This window comes from Pleurodeles waltl, chromosome 8, assembly GCF_031143425.1.
Source record: "Pleurodeles waltl isolate 20211129_DDA chromosome 8, aPleWal1.hap1.20221129, whole genome shotgun sequence".
NCBI lineage: Eukaryota > Metazoa > Chordata > Amphibia > Caudata > Salamandridae > Pleurodeles > Pleurodeles waltl.
In genome coordinates, this window is record NC_090447.1 from 1,016,667,521 (window position 1) to 1,016,684,328 (window position 16,808).

Consider the following 16,808-nt stretch of genomic DNA (forward strand, 5'->3'; position numbering starts at 1 on the left):
GTTATCGCCATTAAAGAGCCTCCGGAGTGTGGAGGGCATTTGCCCAAGGGGGCCCTTCTGTGTCCAACACAGCCACTACCACCAGCACCCAGGTGGCACCAACCTTAGCAGGCACCATTGCTGGACCATCAACCTCCACTGCTCCAGGACCTGTCACAGCACCACCTGCACCTCCTCCTACAGGCATGGCACCGACAAGGGCACATAGTTCCTCATCTGGCACCCAGACCACCCCTGCTGCAGTCATAGACTCAGCAGCTTTTCAACAGATGCAACAGAACTTGGACCGTATCTTGCGGAAAATGACCAGGTTGCAGCAGGAGGTTGCACAAGTATATCGGAGGGTGCGTGCCATAAAAAAGACGCTGTGGAGGGAAAACATGTAGACAATATAGTGTAGGCTGTTAGTTTAGTTAGTAGTAGTGGGTGGGGGTATGATACTTTTAATATCTGTTTTTTATTATGTGCGTGTTGAATGATGTTGGGTATTTGGTGTTTAAAAAAAAAATCAAAACAATATATATTTGTTTAGTATAAGACAGTATGTGTTTAGGTTAGTATATGTTGTCCTCCATGTGTCCCGTCTTATAAGGGAGGTGGGGCGTTGATGTTTAGATCGTTTTGTTAAATGTGATAAGTACGTTTAGCTTAGGTTAGTTAGGGCCAGTTGTGGGTAATGTGTAGTTATGATAGGCTAGGTTAGGTAAGGTGTTTCCCCTGCTTTTAGCTTCTGTTTTTACCGTTTAATAAATATTTAGGTAACCCTTTACAGTATGTGTCACATGCTTGGAGATCAGGGCCTTGGCATGAGTGAACAGTGTCTCTTTTATATTGGCTGTAGTGTCCCATGCTGTAACCAAATCCCAACTGAGCTGTTACATTGGCAGTTACACCAAAGTTACTTTGCTAAGATTCTGCCATCCATTGCACCCACCACTCACTCTTACTATGGATCCCAAAGTGTGGTTAATTTTTGATGTATGTTTTCAATGTCACATACTTTGCTAACAGATTTGGTATTGAAGACACTGTGTTAAGTCTGCCTGCAACCTGATGTCCAAGTGAATCCTTATAAGGTGAGTGGTAGTATGCTCTCATGTAGTATGGTATACATAACTCATACCTATTATTTGTTACAATGTTCAGCCCGGTGACATATTTGTATGTAAATGCATACACATCCACTCATCAGTATGGTGTGTGTTAGGTAAAATTTGGGTCAAATGTCATATACGTAAGTTTTGGCTTGAAAATAAATTTTGAAGGCAATAATTTTTGGCTTAGATATCCCTTGAGGAAGCGTTATTCTGTCCTACACAGCATTATGGTGTATAGTTTCTATTTTCCTCAGAAATAACCCCCAGGAAGGGGAGATGATTGTACAATCCAGACCACTGTGCATAGTTATCAGCCAACATTCTTTCAGTTCAGGTGTATTGACAATCTATAATCATTGACCTGAGGTAAACATCACTGATCTACCTCATGGTTGATGTGTCACATTACACAGAGACAACGTTGTTGTGAAAGTGCTATTTATTTTTAAGTACTGTAGTGCTATATGTACATTGTCCATGATTGTGAGTCCATTAGTGTGACACCTTCCATTGTGATCCTACACAAGTGCAAAAGGACATGTCATTGGACATGCTGGGGTGAAGTGCCAGACAGTGCAGAGGGACAGGATTTGCCAATGAGTTAGTGAGAGACAATCACAGGGCAGGGTGACAAGATAAACAGTGGGCTGAAGAACAATGCTTGAGTACAGTTGTTGCAAGACTGGCATGTTACAAAGTACAAGACCTTGGCAATAGGTGGCCATGTGGCAGGGACTAGTGCTACCGGGTACTCTTACAGGTGAAGGTGATCTCTTCCACGTCTTCATCTTCTGATGTGTGTGTTGTCTCCTCTGCCCTTGGTGGTGGTGGTTGTGAAGGGGCAACACACGCCACAGTGTTTTAGGACATGGAGTCAGACATCTCGGCAGCTGCCATTTGTGGGGCTATTAAGGGCAGTATTGCAGCAAGGAGGAGCTGCTGGTTCTTAAGAATCGCAGCCACATCACTGTGGTAGGCAGCCAGGTCGGCCCTGAGGGGTTCAATATTGCATTTGTGCACACGTTGACAGGATTGTTGTTGTAGGTGTTGGGTCAACTCTCTTACAGCTGTGCTGATTTCCTTCACACTTTTGTCAAGTTCCTGCAAGAGTGTTGTTCGCCCTTGCATGGCTGCTGCCTGTTCTGCAGTTGACATCATGCACGAACACACCCCCTCTAGGCTGGCTGCCATATTTTCCATCCCCACCCACACCTCTTTGGCCAGCTCCCGCTGTACTCCAACTACAGTTCTCTCAAAACTAGTGCCAGTATCGTCAGAGTCCTCAGCTGTGTTGGAGCTGGCAGGTCGTACAATTGGGGTGGTGGGTGGGTCCTCTGTGATGACTGCTAGTTCTGTGCTCCTCCTTGTGACTAAAGGTGGGGTCTGGAGGGATCCAAGGACATCTTGGAGGGTCTGCTGGCTGATGTTTGTCAGCTCTTCATCCATGTCATCAGGGTAGTCCTGGACAGGCATATCCGCAGGAGAGCCATCGTCCTCTGCAATGAGATATGGTACAATTAGTGTGTCTGTGTTGTGGGATTTGTAATGCAACGTGCCTGACTTTGTATTTGTTGCACATTGTGATCTTGGTTCCGGTTCATTACTCCGGTCTTTCATATTAGCATTCTCCCAGGCTATGCCCCACCTGCATGTCACGTGTATTGTGGTCAGTATGTGGACTTGTCAGCATCATATCCTCGAGGTGTTGGTTCTGGACAAATTATGAATTGCCACCTTCTTGTCTTACTCAACCCTCCGTCTACTTCCATTCTCATGGTGAGGCCTTTCACTGACTGTGGGTGTTCTGATGGCACTAGCACCACACTTAACATTCTGGAACTGCCCCAGTCTCTGATATTTCACATCCAACTATATGTTGCTGAGATCTAGCATATACTATGTATTGCATTGGTAGGGCATGATACGGATGTCAGCATTGGTAGTGTTTACTGCTGATGTTGTGAAATGTGTGCTACATTGGATTGCACTGATGGTCCTAGCAGTGTTCCATTTCCTCCTCTGACTGTGCAGGTGTATTTTTGTAACCAGTTACATGCGTCCTCCCCCTCAATGCTGTTGTCTGAGCAGTATAACTTTTGGGATGTTGCATTGTGACCCAGGCAGAGGGTGGAACCTGACATATGCAGCATGGGTATGACATTAGTGCTGTGTACCTCATAATGTTTATGATAATGGCTGATGTTTGTAGCAACTATGGACAATCACATTTGACAGGATTGGAACATTTGTATTGATTTCAGAGGATTGATAATGTTGTCATCCTGAACCCTCTAATTTGGGTGTGTTTGATCCATGGGGACGTTACTGTCATAAGCTACTTGATCTACACACACAGCAGAGGTGGTAATGGCAACTGTTGTCAATATTAAATTCCACTTGCAGATATGGCCAGAGGTTGTTAATTGGGCCCTAGTTCATGTAGGAAGAATACTGGCTGACGTGTGACAGCATGCCAGTTTTATGTTGTACCCTACCCTCCTGGCCTGGCTATACCTTTCCAACATCCTTGGCATGGCAGCATACTCCCATGAAAAGGTTGTTGGTGTAAGGTAGTACTGTTCCCCAGGTTTCCTCTGAACGGGCAGTGCTCCTTTAACCATGCCACTCCCTTAATATCATGACTTCCATGCATTGTGTAGTGGGTATGTCACCCCCCCGGCTGCAGTTAAAAATTAGGCATTTTAGTTCCCCATGCGACTTACCCTGCATCTGTGTTGTCTCCTGGTAGTCTGCACTGTCCTGTCCTTGAATCCCTGTGATAATCTCCTCAGGGATGACGGCTGCCACCATCTCCTCCATGTGGTCCAGGGCCTTCTGCAGTGCTGGACTCCCACCTCCAGTCTGCAGTACTGCCTTCCTGTTCCTGGCCATCTTTTCCTTGGTCCTGCGCTTGCAGTCATGCCAGCGTTTCTTGCACTCGATGACTGTTCTCCGTACTTCTGCCACACTGTTTATCTTGTCAACAATTTGTTGCCATATTGCCTCTCTCTTACTGATTGGCAACTTTGAGGTCACAAACAGTTGGTGCTGGTGTTCCGTCACCTCTTTCACCAGAATTTCCTGCTCCTCTGCACTGAAGTGACACTTTCTTTTCTTCTTCTCCCTGTCCTGGGTCTTGTGTTGTTCCTTCTGGCTGGTTCCTGGTGTTTTGTCATCTTCCTGGGGTCTGTGCAAGCATCTGGGATCCATTTTGGCTCTCCTTAGCACTTTTTGGTGTGTTAGCGCCATTTTGTTATGCTATTGCATCAAAAATGGCGTGTTTCCGACGTCGTAAACTGTCTCACAGTCATTTTCGCTGCGTTAACGTCGTTTTTCTTTATGACATGACACATTGGTTTGAGTAAAAAAAAAAATGACTCACACCTGTGGTTTGCACCGCCGTGCGTCAAAGTATAAATTTGACACTAGCATGGCACAAAGAAATGGCGTTAGCCGGTGGTAAAATGTTTGACACAAAACTGCATCGACGCAGTTTTACGTCAAAAAGTATAAATACGGCCCCAAGAATGGAAGGATCCACGCATTTCAAACAGCAGCGCTTCATTCGCCCAGCCCCCTTCAGTGTCTGGGATTGAAATGCAAATTATTTTTGTTTGTTTTATTAAGTGGAGTGGCTTCAAGATTCTGGGCCCAGATTTTTGAAGCTCTAGCGCCACATTAGCATCATTTTTTTGATGCTAATGTAGTGTTAGGCTTTCAAAATCGCAGCACCATTTCTACAAAGTGGTGCAATGCATGCATTGAGCCACTTTGTAACCCTCTGCCCCACAATATCCATGTGCCATGCATAATGTATGCAAAGGGGGCGTTCCCCAGTTAGGGAGACTTCAAAAATGGCACAGTGGAATCTAGGAGATTCCACTGTATCATTTTTTGAGGATACATTGAACGCCTGCTCAGAGCAGGCGTTAAAATGGGGCACACCTTTGGTTGTAATGGGCCCCTATGTACTGTTCAGGGTTAGCACCAGCATTTTGGCGATAACCCTGAACAGTACATCAATTGCATCAAAAATGTTGATGCTATTGCCCCCTGCCCTGCGCTATGATACTCCGTATTTTAAATAAGGTGCACACATGATGGCAGTAGGGGGACGCTAAGGAGTGCAAGAAAAGTGGTGCTGCACTAGTGCAGCGTCACTTATCTTTAATCTGACCCCTAGTCTTTTAGGCTCATGGCTGAACATTCCTGTGCCGATCTCAAAGCAATATCTAAAGTGGGTATGGGATTTAAGGGTGATACGTTTGCAGCTTTAAGTTTTACTATGAGAGAGAAGCCTACCTAATTGCCACAGTCTGGGTGCGAAAGAAAGGCCTTCTGTTATCGACTTCAATGTGATTGAAGGGAAAGTCCATGGGTTTGCAATTATCCTTTCATTAGCTAATGTGCTGGCTATACTGACAGCTTATTACGGAGCTGGCAAAAAAGTGCACATATTAATAAATTTAAGCTCGTTCAATTGATTAAATTAAATTAAATGATTTTCTAGATACTGATCATCACCAATTCTATTCACTTCTATTTTATTCTCTTCCTTTCCCAGCTATGGCCCTTATTCTGATTTGCACAGTACTGGGGCATGGTGAAATTGTATGCAATTATATCATGACCGTGCAGTAAATTCACCTCAGTAACGTGAACTTACAAGTAATTGCCCATGGAATGGGAATTACTGTGTGAAACCCTAATATCACAAAAAATCACACATCTGTGGGGTTTAACACATGCATTTACTATCTGCTCTAAGCAGGTGGTAAATGTATGCAGGGAAATATGGCATGGGTGAGGGACGGAGTGGCGGAAGTAGAGGAGAGAAAGAAACATATTTTCTCACAGGAGCAGCATTGTATGCTCCCACCCCATCAGAAAAATAAACAAGGAATATGGTATGGCTGCTGCAGCTAAAGCCACACACATTTTTACTGTGTGGAATTACTGCAGAGAAAATTCTGTTCTAGTTTCCCCACACCTGGAAAAAGCAAGTGTGGCAAAACCAACCTACTTGTAATCAGGTCAAATTTAATTCTGTGAGGCAATTCTGCATGATTTGCAATGAGGGCATATGTCTTCCCTTCACAGTGCTCTCTGGAGCTCTATTTTTCCTATTAAGTCTTCTCTTGAAATAACCTATTGCTTAATCTCACTAGAAACAGCTCCAAGTTGTGGAAATGTAGGGCCATATTTACAAATGGCCTGCACTGCCGGTGCATCACTTTTGTGACACATCGGCAGTACAAGCTGCAGGGTCATATCTACAAAAGCAAGCAAAGTAACTTTGTGTGGCTTTACATGACCTTGAATATATGGAGTACGCCAATGCAGCACTTCATTGTGTTGCCTTACTTTGCGTCATAGAGGCATTCCATGAATGTTGCAGTGGCTGTTCCCATGCAACAACCATGGATTTTGGTGCATTCCCAGGTTTACAAGGTTTTATAAACCTGGAAATGCGTAAAAAGCCTAAGCCTCCCAGGGAAGGCATACGGGAGGTGGAACGGGGAGGAATACCATTATTTCTCCCTGTTTTTCCTCTTTCTATGTATGCTCAATTATGGTGCCTTCCTTGGTGCATGGCAGCCCATTGTGTGCCAGTGCAGGGGGAGAGGACAGAAATGTGCTGTCTCTTATAGATACAGCGCATTTCTGCCCTTTCCCTGTGGTGCAGGGCAGCAAGGCACGTGCTGCGAACCACTATGACATGGGCCTTGTAAATATGGACCATTGTCTACTGAAGAGCATCCAGAAACTAATCACTGACCAACATCGTTGATACTCACAAACGCAATAAAAAAATATATTCTTCACACATAACTCAGGTCTTTGGTCTGAAAAATGCAGGTTTAATGTTATTCTGAGTGGCGTTTATTAATGTGGTAAAAAAAGAATGAGACTGTTGAAATAAACCACTTTTAAACGTATATGTTGTCTTTTCTTAGTGCCGTGCTTGACAATGCTATTCTCAAGAGGGACCTGCCTCTGCACCCCGACCCATTTACAGGACTACTAGTAACCTAGAAAGCACAGACACCACATCAGCAGCTATGATTATTGGGGTAGTGTAGGGCTGCAATATCATGGACTGCCCGACTCAAGCGATAGTGCCGGAACTCCGTCTAGGCACCCGTGGATGGGAAGCCAAACCTGGAAGACCTGGGACAGAGTCCAAAGATGCACAACATGTCTGCCATTCTCAATCACTTTACCTATTAGATGAAAAAATGAATGAAGACTAGTAAGTCAGCATTTTCTTATCCTGAAGTCCTTAACACTGATAGTATGCCCCTGAGGACATAATATCCCTTAAGGTTAAGTCGTTTATGCATAATATCTGTTTTCATTGGTCTTACACTGTTTGTGTAATTGTGATTGCAGACAACTTGGTTTGAGCAGAAATGTCTTGTGAAGCCTGTGAAACTAGATATGTGCCATGATCACAGGTGCTCCACTAGCAAAATTCATTGCAGGAGTTTGGAAACTGGATGGACAATACATTGGCACTGATATTTTGTGAGGCCTTCATAATTGATGGTTCACCTTGAATATGGCCATAACATAGATGGCTAACCATATGAAATATACCTTAAAAATTCTACAATTTCGGCAACCATGATAAATATATCTGTATTTCTTATCAACAAGCCTTCATGCATCTAAAACAAATATACAAAAGCCTTATCTTTAATGCCAGGCATCCTCTGAACTAATTAGACTCTGACAAAATATCTACCAAAGAATCATTTGACATTTTCAAAGTGGATACCTCCACCCCTCCTACATTGCCACTGATAACAACTTTGAGGAATTCAACTCATTCTCTAACATTCAAGTCAGAACCATTGAACTTTGATGATATTCACCGTGGAGAGCAGGTCCAGTTAGACAGAGTGCAAGTTTAAACTTCAAGGAGGTTTCTCAGAATGTGTTAATCAATCCCACTACCAAACAAACCCTTTTCTAGACACTTCTCAGATCCCATACTCATTTCTGCTGCTGAGGATTTAATAACTCGCCATCGAAACATATATCTTGATCAATGTGTTTTTCCTTCCCATCTTAAAGCTGCACAAGACACATCTCCTTGTAAAAGTTCTACATCAAATTCTACAAGTTTGAATAATTTCCAACCAGTCATTGGCCTGCATTTCAAATCTAATTTAATGAAAATTTGTATTCATGCCAAACACCCACATTAAACATTGAATCATATATAATCATCTTCTTGAGCAACTACCATCTGGAGTGCAAGCAGGGTGCCTCTGAGACAGTTAAGCTACTAATTATCAATGCCACATTTTGCAACCTGGTGAATTGCCATCGTATGTTATGATGCATCTAAACATGGCAGTGTCTTTTAATATGTTTCACCAAAAAGCCTTGGGCATTTTGTAAGCTCATAAAGGCACATAGGGTACTGTTCTCGATGGATTACTTCGTATTTAGGCAACCACCCCTCACAAATTAATCTAAAACACTCTCTCAAAATGTTTCTGTCCTCTAAAAGTTTCCCTAAGGCTCCATTCTCCACCCCTGTAATCTACACTATGAACAAGTGAAAACGGTCTCTGTATCTCTTGCAAAACGTAGCTCAATTTGCAACTTCAGGTAAAGGTAGCTTCTTCAAATCATATCTCACTTCTAGCTGCTACTTTTACAACCCTCCGTCACCTTAAAGTTAACCCTCTCCAACAAATTTATTTTTTCGTGTTCCCCACTCATTCTGTCACCCAGTTTATTCGTAGCTACACTCCCTCAATGTGCTTTAATGTGCATTCTTCTTTACACCTTTTGAGGACAAAGGTGTTGTGTAAGAAATGACTCTGGTCCACTCAGGGTCATATAAACATAGGGCTATGGTAGAATCAGCTTCTTTTCACAAAGCCAATAGAAAGCGCAAAGCAGACTATCGTGGTGAATGACTGTAGACTGATGTCGCTTCAGGTGGGAGTTCATAATGGATTATAGACTAGCATTGCAAATAGCCACCTTGTCACTGCTCACCTTCTGATCTTTTTTTCACTGGCTTGATGATAGGACAGCTATAAAGTATCGGTTTCTCTTTGTTTCTATTTACAGAAGGGCTTGTTTGAGTCGTTACAATATTCACGATCCACACATTTAAATGCTGCCAACATCTACAATAATACAAAAAGTAAATATATAGATTGCATAAAGATCCTGCAATGCGTTACCAACAAAAAAGGGCTTTTTGAATCACCGTGGTAGCATAAAATATAACGTCTCATCCTTTACTTGAAAGCAAAAAGACAAAAACAAAAAGGAATTAAATGTAAAAGTGGAGAAAAAAAAACATCTTGAAACTGACCTGCTAGCAACCAAAGAAGATCCGGTCACTCTAAATTTTCGTTTTTTCTACAGCGTCTGTCTTCCTCAGATTTATACCATTCCAACATCACAACCGACCAAAGCAAAACACAGAGAAACAGCGGAGCGAAAGAGCGGACACATTCTAAAGGCTCACCCATCGAATCCAAGCAGTAGTGCTGAATTTGTGTAAATAAAAAGGTGTCGTACCCAAAGCCCTCCTCTTAAAACACTCGACTGCTGCAATTAAATGTTCAAAAACCATTTTTGTCAGTGAGAACCAAAACCTGACAGATTTGTAAAGCCATATACTGTAGACAAGCATTTCTTAATAATTAGCTTCCAATAAAACAAGAGATACAATTGAAAGATTTCACCATCTCACTTGAATGTAAGAAGGCAAAAATACGTATGACTACCAAAATACACTTCCACAAGATGAAAATAAAAAATAAAACAAAGACATGCTGATGCTTGCAAAAAGAATATTTTTAAAGACTAGAGAAGGGTTTCAAACTCCTAATCCCAATCTGTTTGTGAACACTCCGTTAAACAATTCGGCTATTAACCTCGTTAGGTAATACCAGAAACACTTGCAAACTTTAAACCCAGCCCGGATACGCATGCTATAATGGCTCCTAAATATCAATCAAGAGCTGCAGTTGGAAGACTCCACATCTAATGCTCACGCATCTATTAAATGAAACATATGAAAAACACTATTATTGAGATAACAATGATAAATACAGATAAGCGATTTGCAACAATTATTCTTAAAATGGTGGGATATAAATTAAACCAAAGAAAAAAAATTGATAAAAAAAAAAAAAAAACTTTCCTACAATGTCAGGAATAATGTCGAACGATTGTTTTTATTGCAACTGGCAAATTAATATTCTAATCACAGTCGGAGTGCAGATTCGAACTCCTAATATACCCTTTCTTATGGGTTGTACAACCTGCCACTATGCTACCCACATTAAATGGCAGGCCCTTTCGATAGATAAGCTTAGTTTAGATTGTTTATCTAACTATAAGGCATATTTACAACCCCATAAACCATAGTGGCAAAAAGCCAATTAATTTTGGACAAAGATATGCACATTTGAGCTCCATGTTTATCTTTATTCTTAGGCTTTACATCCTACCACTTAGCAATCTACATTGATGGTTACTTCTATGGACACATGTGTTCTGTTTTAGTCATTCACCTATACATCAATCATAATATCCATACCTTAAATCATAGTGGCAAGAACAGATAAAATGATGAACTGTATAAAGGCCTATCATTCTACATGATTCAAAGAGCAGGGCGGAGTTCTCTGTCTTGATTCAAGCCAAGGTCTACTGTGCACAGTGTTTAAATCTACCAAGTTTCTTTAAGTCATAATTTATGAATTCTATCTCCTCCTCTATGATGAGCCCTTATATGGTCAAAACCAAGTATTGAGACTAGTAAAATATCTTCAACCTTGTGTTGCTGCTAAAAATGTTTTCACAGAGGTGACTTGCTGTCTATCCTCTTATTTGAATTAATGTGTTCTTTAATTCCTTCTTTTAAATGGTGAATGATTTAATCAACATACCATTTTTCACATAAGCATGTTATCAAGTAAACCTAAAAAGTAGTATTACAATTAATAAATGATTTAATTTTCAAAAATAGTCTTCCATCATGACGCACAAATTCCTTAGTTTTGCCTGAAATGTCCTTAAAGCATACACAGTTATTATACTTAAAACAATCACATGGTTTTTCTTGTAACCAATTAGTAAATCATCATTTTTAAATCTAATGGTATCACTTGGGCTAAGTATATTCATCAAGGTTTGTGCTCTCCTAAATTTTACTAGGGTTTTTTTAATGATAGTACCATACAGATCTTTCTCAGTTTTAAGATTATCCCCTTGTTTTTGAGAATGCTATAAATCTTGCTATAGTTGTACAGAATTTTGTGGTGAATCTTATTTGTTGGCTTTTATTTGCCTTCTTTTTCTTGTTCCCAACTACCCTAAGAAGGGACTCTTGTGGCACTTCCTGAGCTTTCCCAACAGTATTTTAGAATGGTAATCTCTCTCCCTAAATCTGCTCAAAGTTGTTAGTTCTTTTTCATGATAGTCCTTACTATGTATGCAGTTTTGTTTATGTCTAATAAACTCTCCATATCGGATATTTCTTTTTTTTGTGTGTGGATGACCTGACTGAAAATGTGGTATACTAATACTAGCTGTTTTTTACCTAAACAAACTTGTGTTCATTTAAGTCAAGAAAGGTAATGCCAGTTCCATTATTCTAGGGTTAGATCCACATTTACACCATCAGTATTCAGAAAGTTATAAGGAACCAGCTGTTCTTGAGTTCCATCCCATAGCATGAATATATCATCTATATACCGAACCCAAATAACCACATGTTAGTAACTTGCATGTCCTTCCTCATCCCAGGCATGCTCACTCTCATACCACCCATGAATAGGTTGACATAAGAGGGAGCAAATCTGGCACTCATGGCAGTGCTGGATACTTGATGGTACAAAGTGTCTTGCTGCAATAAATAGTTATCGCTAAGAACAATTTCTATGTATTCCAGATCATATTAATATGACTGTAAATACTCACAGATTAGACACAAAAAAAATATTGAAGTGCTCCCAAACCATCTTCATATCGGATGACCACCTATAAGCTTTAGACAACCATTGTCACCAGTCATAGATCCTCACTTCAGGGATTTCCCTGTAGCTTCGGTATTTAACCTTTAGTATCATTAATGTATGAAACACTAATGGTGCTAAATATATGTACATCTATCCTGATATTCTTTTGGTTACTGATCCAACACCTAATATTATAGGTCTACACAGGCGCATCTTACCTCCCTTGTGTAGTTTTGGCAAAAAGTAGATCATTGGTATAGTAGGATTATTTTTTATCCAAGTATCTTAGTTTTTCCATATCCCACATACCCAAACTGTACCACTTATTGTGAAGTTTGGAGGCTTTGAGTCATATCATCTTATACTGGATCCCCTTACACATTTCATAATCAGTTTTGATTGACAGTGGTGTAATGGCTTTCTGCATTGTAATCTTGAAAATTGTCATGCTGTAGGCACATTCCACAATAGCATTCGATTCAGCTTTGATCAGGTTGCAGAATTGCAGATTAACTCCCAAAGCATACAGTGAATCCTGGTAAGCCTTGGAGGTGAGCACAGGACCGTTATCTGAATGAAATAAATGAACTGTCCTAATCACCACCAGACACTGCAAATCCTTTATGACTGCTGAAGCACATGCATTTCTCTGTGGCCACACCCATATGAACCAATAACATGAGTCAAATGCAACCAATATGTATTGATATTGGTGGAAGGAACCAGACCGAGATGGTTTAAAGAGATTGACAAACTATACTAAAGACTATGAGAGGGGCTTTCAACGGTCATTTGACAGGGGAAGGCCTACTTTGTTGACAAATGTTGCACCAATGATTCCTAGTTCGTTGGTACAAACCAGGACAAGAGTAGTGTTGCTGCAGCATTGCTATGGTTGCATTGACTCTTGCATGAGCAGATGCCAGGCACTCATGGGTTTCCCTGATTAAATCTACATGAGATAGACTATTAGGGATTTTCCTGTCCTCTACTTTTCGGATGGGTAACTAAAGGACCATTCTCTGAATTAAGGGTGTAGAAGTATCTGAGGGAAAATCTGTGGAGGACTTCCCACCTTGCCTATTTATATGTAAGGCTGTAAAGATATCGGGACCGATCTCCACCTGAGGTCTGGTTAAAACTGCTACTCATACAGTCTGAATTGCAGTCTTCACAACTAAGTTGACTGCACAGTTCCCTTTATCATAAATTCTGTCACGCTGATGGTCCAAAGCATGTCTCACATGGACCAGTGGGAAGTTATCTTGTAAGACAGCCAACTGTCTTCAGAGCTGTTTATTTTTTGTAGGTTTTCTCTTTGAATTCTTGAAACCATTAACATTCTGATGTTGCAAATCAGCATTGTAAACTTGCACACAGAAGGATGAGTCTATTTGTGAGGAACTGGGGAGTTAGCCTTCTGAAATACCAGTAACAGGGCATGAAGTTCTCCATGTCATGCAATGCTATCCCCTAATATTTCAGTGTGGAAGCACTGGGAATGGAACTCACCATCTTTCATAACAGCTTGCACTACTTTGCAGGCTATGGAGTACTTGCATTCTGTTCTTAATCCACTCCAGTAATATGCAATGGGTAAAATAGATTGAGTATGGGCAGAATGTTGTTCATATTTATAAAACGTTTGCATACAAAGACTAGGGTTGTACTGGAACTTTATACCCACAGCACTTATGGAAGCAGCCCACTGCATCCAACACCAGTGTAGGGCAAGATAATTGGGAATGCTGGCTTTGGTGGCTGCCTCTAGCACCAGCAAGGGAGAAACAACCATCATGTATTTTCCCTGCACCAATTGGCGCTCCTTCAAGTTAGCTGTCTGAAAATCCACAAGAATTCATTCAATAGAAGAAAAACACACTTCTGCCAATGAATACAAGTGGGACTTGTATGCTATGGGAACATTCTTTCCCTCATTCTAAGACACATCGGTATAGCCATAGTGACTGGGTATGACTCTGATAACTAGGTTGGTTTTGTTATGCCTAGTCTGTAAAGATTCAGTCCCAAGCATGTCTGCTTGCAGAACACACAATATAGCAGTGTGCACACCCGTCATTGTTTTGCAGACAACATGAGAGAAATGAAGTCATACAAGACCCTCACTCGTTTTATATAGTGGGGCAAATATGTCCCCCAAAACCTGACGAATCCCGGCAGCGATGCCATTTCCTCAGGGTATATATAGGCTGCAAGGAAGCACACATCTGCAAAAAATAAGGAGCTGGGCCCATGCCTTCATCAGATAACTAAGCATGTGATGAGAAGTCAACGCCCATTGTACAAACTGTGTCAGTGCCCTGTACAAGGCAACTGTGTAATGCAGCACTCAAACTACATCAGCACGTGCTAAGTTATCAGAACAGGTGTATAGCCAGCCAAGACTGACCATGTAACTCCTTGTTTGCCCATGTGTCCCAGGAGGACATTCCTGTGAGTATGTGAGAGTGAGCCAGCAAACTAGTTCTGATGTTTCTGGTAAGTCAAAGGGATTTCCTTATCTTGCTAAGCCCTATAACATATGGACAGATCCACTGTTGTATGTTCTCAAAACTGTCCAGAGGCACCATCAATATCTTTGAACCAAAACCATCAGTAAAATGCCTCAAAGGCATATGCAGCATGTACAACAGCTACACAAGTATCTAGATTCCTATCCAGACCAAAGTGTTCAGTGTGATAACACATACACTGGTGATTTCAATCTCCTGGAAAATTACACCCCTGTTCATAACAGTTAAATAAAATGAGGTGGCCTGTTATGGGGCATTTTCACTTACTTCATGCTTTCATAGAATGTCTCAAGCTGATTTGTCAACTGGATGCAAGTAAAAAGGGGTTGGGTAAAATACAATTTTTTGTGTAAAGTATGCTGCCACCACTGCTTATGTATATGAGCTAGGGCACAGACAGTAGTCTTGTGTCAACTTAAGAGTGTGTGTAGGGCACCATTCCAGACTACAGAACTACGCTCTGTTTATCACAATTCACAGAATCTCGTAAACCTCAGAGTGAGCACAAGATGTTTGTGTGTACTAGGGCAAAAGAAAAATGTCAGGATGCTAGCTATCATGATGCTGGAATACTTAGACAAGGGATGGAACATCATGTTACCATGCATTTCCACTGTATAGTAAATGGCAATTACTTGCTCCTGAAGCAGAATCTTCTGTGATAAAAGCAGCCACTGGCTTCATTAGTGTTCATTCATATGTGCTTTGATGGTCAGTTTTGTAAATTGTGGTCCAATTTTTTAACCAAATATTAAACCATTAACCAACTATTAACCGATTTGCAGAATACAAAAATGCTCTCTGTATCCTTAACTTGGAAAAGATCTGGGTTCCAATAATTTCCAGATCAAGCAGAAAGCAAAGTTTAGATTCCTATCCAGACAAAGGCCCTCATTATGACTTTGTCAGTCAGCTGACTGCTACGCCGGCGATGGCGGTAGTACCGCCGCCAGGCTGGCAGTGAAGCCCGCCATATTATGACCACAGCGGTGATCTCTCCCATATACAACCAATGCACCACCTGAACCGCCTGTGCGGTCCGGCCACCGATCACGGCGGTCGCCATTTTCAGCCCGAAGGAACACCATTTACCACCCACCGTATTACGACATGGCAGACCACCAGGATTTCTGGGGCGGGACCACTACCATAAAAAGCCTGGAGGAAAAGAACCACATAAAAGGAGACACTCACCTCCAGGGACACAGAGGAGTCTGCAGCTGCCATGGAACCCGATTTGGAAGTCCCGCTGATGCTGTACCATGCGATGGGAGTCCAGGAGCAGTGACCTTGATGAAGACGACAATGTTGAGTTCAGCCGCCTAGCACACAAGGGAGGGAGGGGAGAGTGACAGACCCACACGGACAACACACACAATACACACATACCACACACTTGGAGAACAATCCGCTGAAAAGTTCAACAATAACGTAAGCCAGAAGAAAAGAAAGGCTGCACAAATATCTGTGAGTCACCTAGTGTATTCTAGTGGGAATAGCACCCACAACAAAACAAAACCTTCACAGAAAGGGCCATTGTCCAGTCAAGGGGCCATGCAAATGCACAGGGCAATGTCATTGGCCCAACTTGACTCCTGACAGCCCAAGTGACTCCACTGGGCAGGGACATCAATGTGGAAGTCAGGCACCTCAGGGGGCGAGGAAAGTGCTTTTTTTCTTTGGAAGGGGGATCTTGGACTTAGTTTTGGGAGGGGGTGGGGTCTTGGTATGCTGTTTAGGGGGTGTGGGAGTGGGCCTGGAATGGGGGTTGTAGTGGCTGCCCTGTGCTCTGTAGTGGGAGGGTTTTAGCAGGGGAGGGACATTTGCAACACTGGCGGGCCATGGGAGGACTGGGAATTGGAGAGACTTTGCTGGGGGAGGGGGCCTTACATTTTGGGACAACACAGGGTGGGTCAGGAGTAGGGAAGAGGTCAAGGCGGGAAAGGAAATGTTTTTTAGGTGTAGTGGGGAGGAGTGTGGGAGGAGGTTTGGGAGTGGAGGTGGAGGGAGTGGTTGTAGGAGGTGTAGGTGTGCTGGACTGGATTGTAGGTGCATGTAAAGTGTACCCGTGTGAGCTGGATGGCTGTTGAATGTCTGAGTATGAGTGTTTGTGTGTTTTGGGAGGAGGGGGAAGAGAGGGAGGGCGAGGATAAACAGATCGTGTGAATGTATAT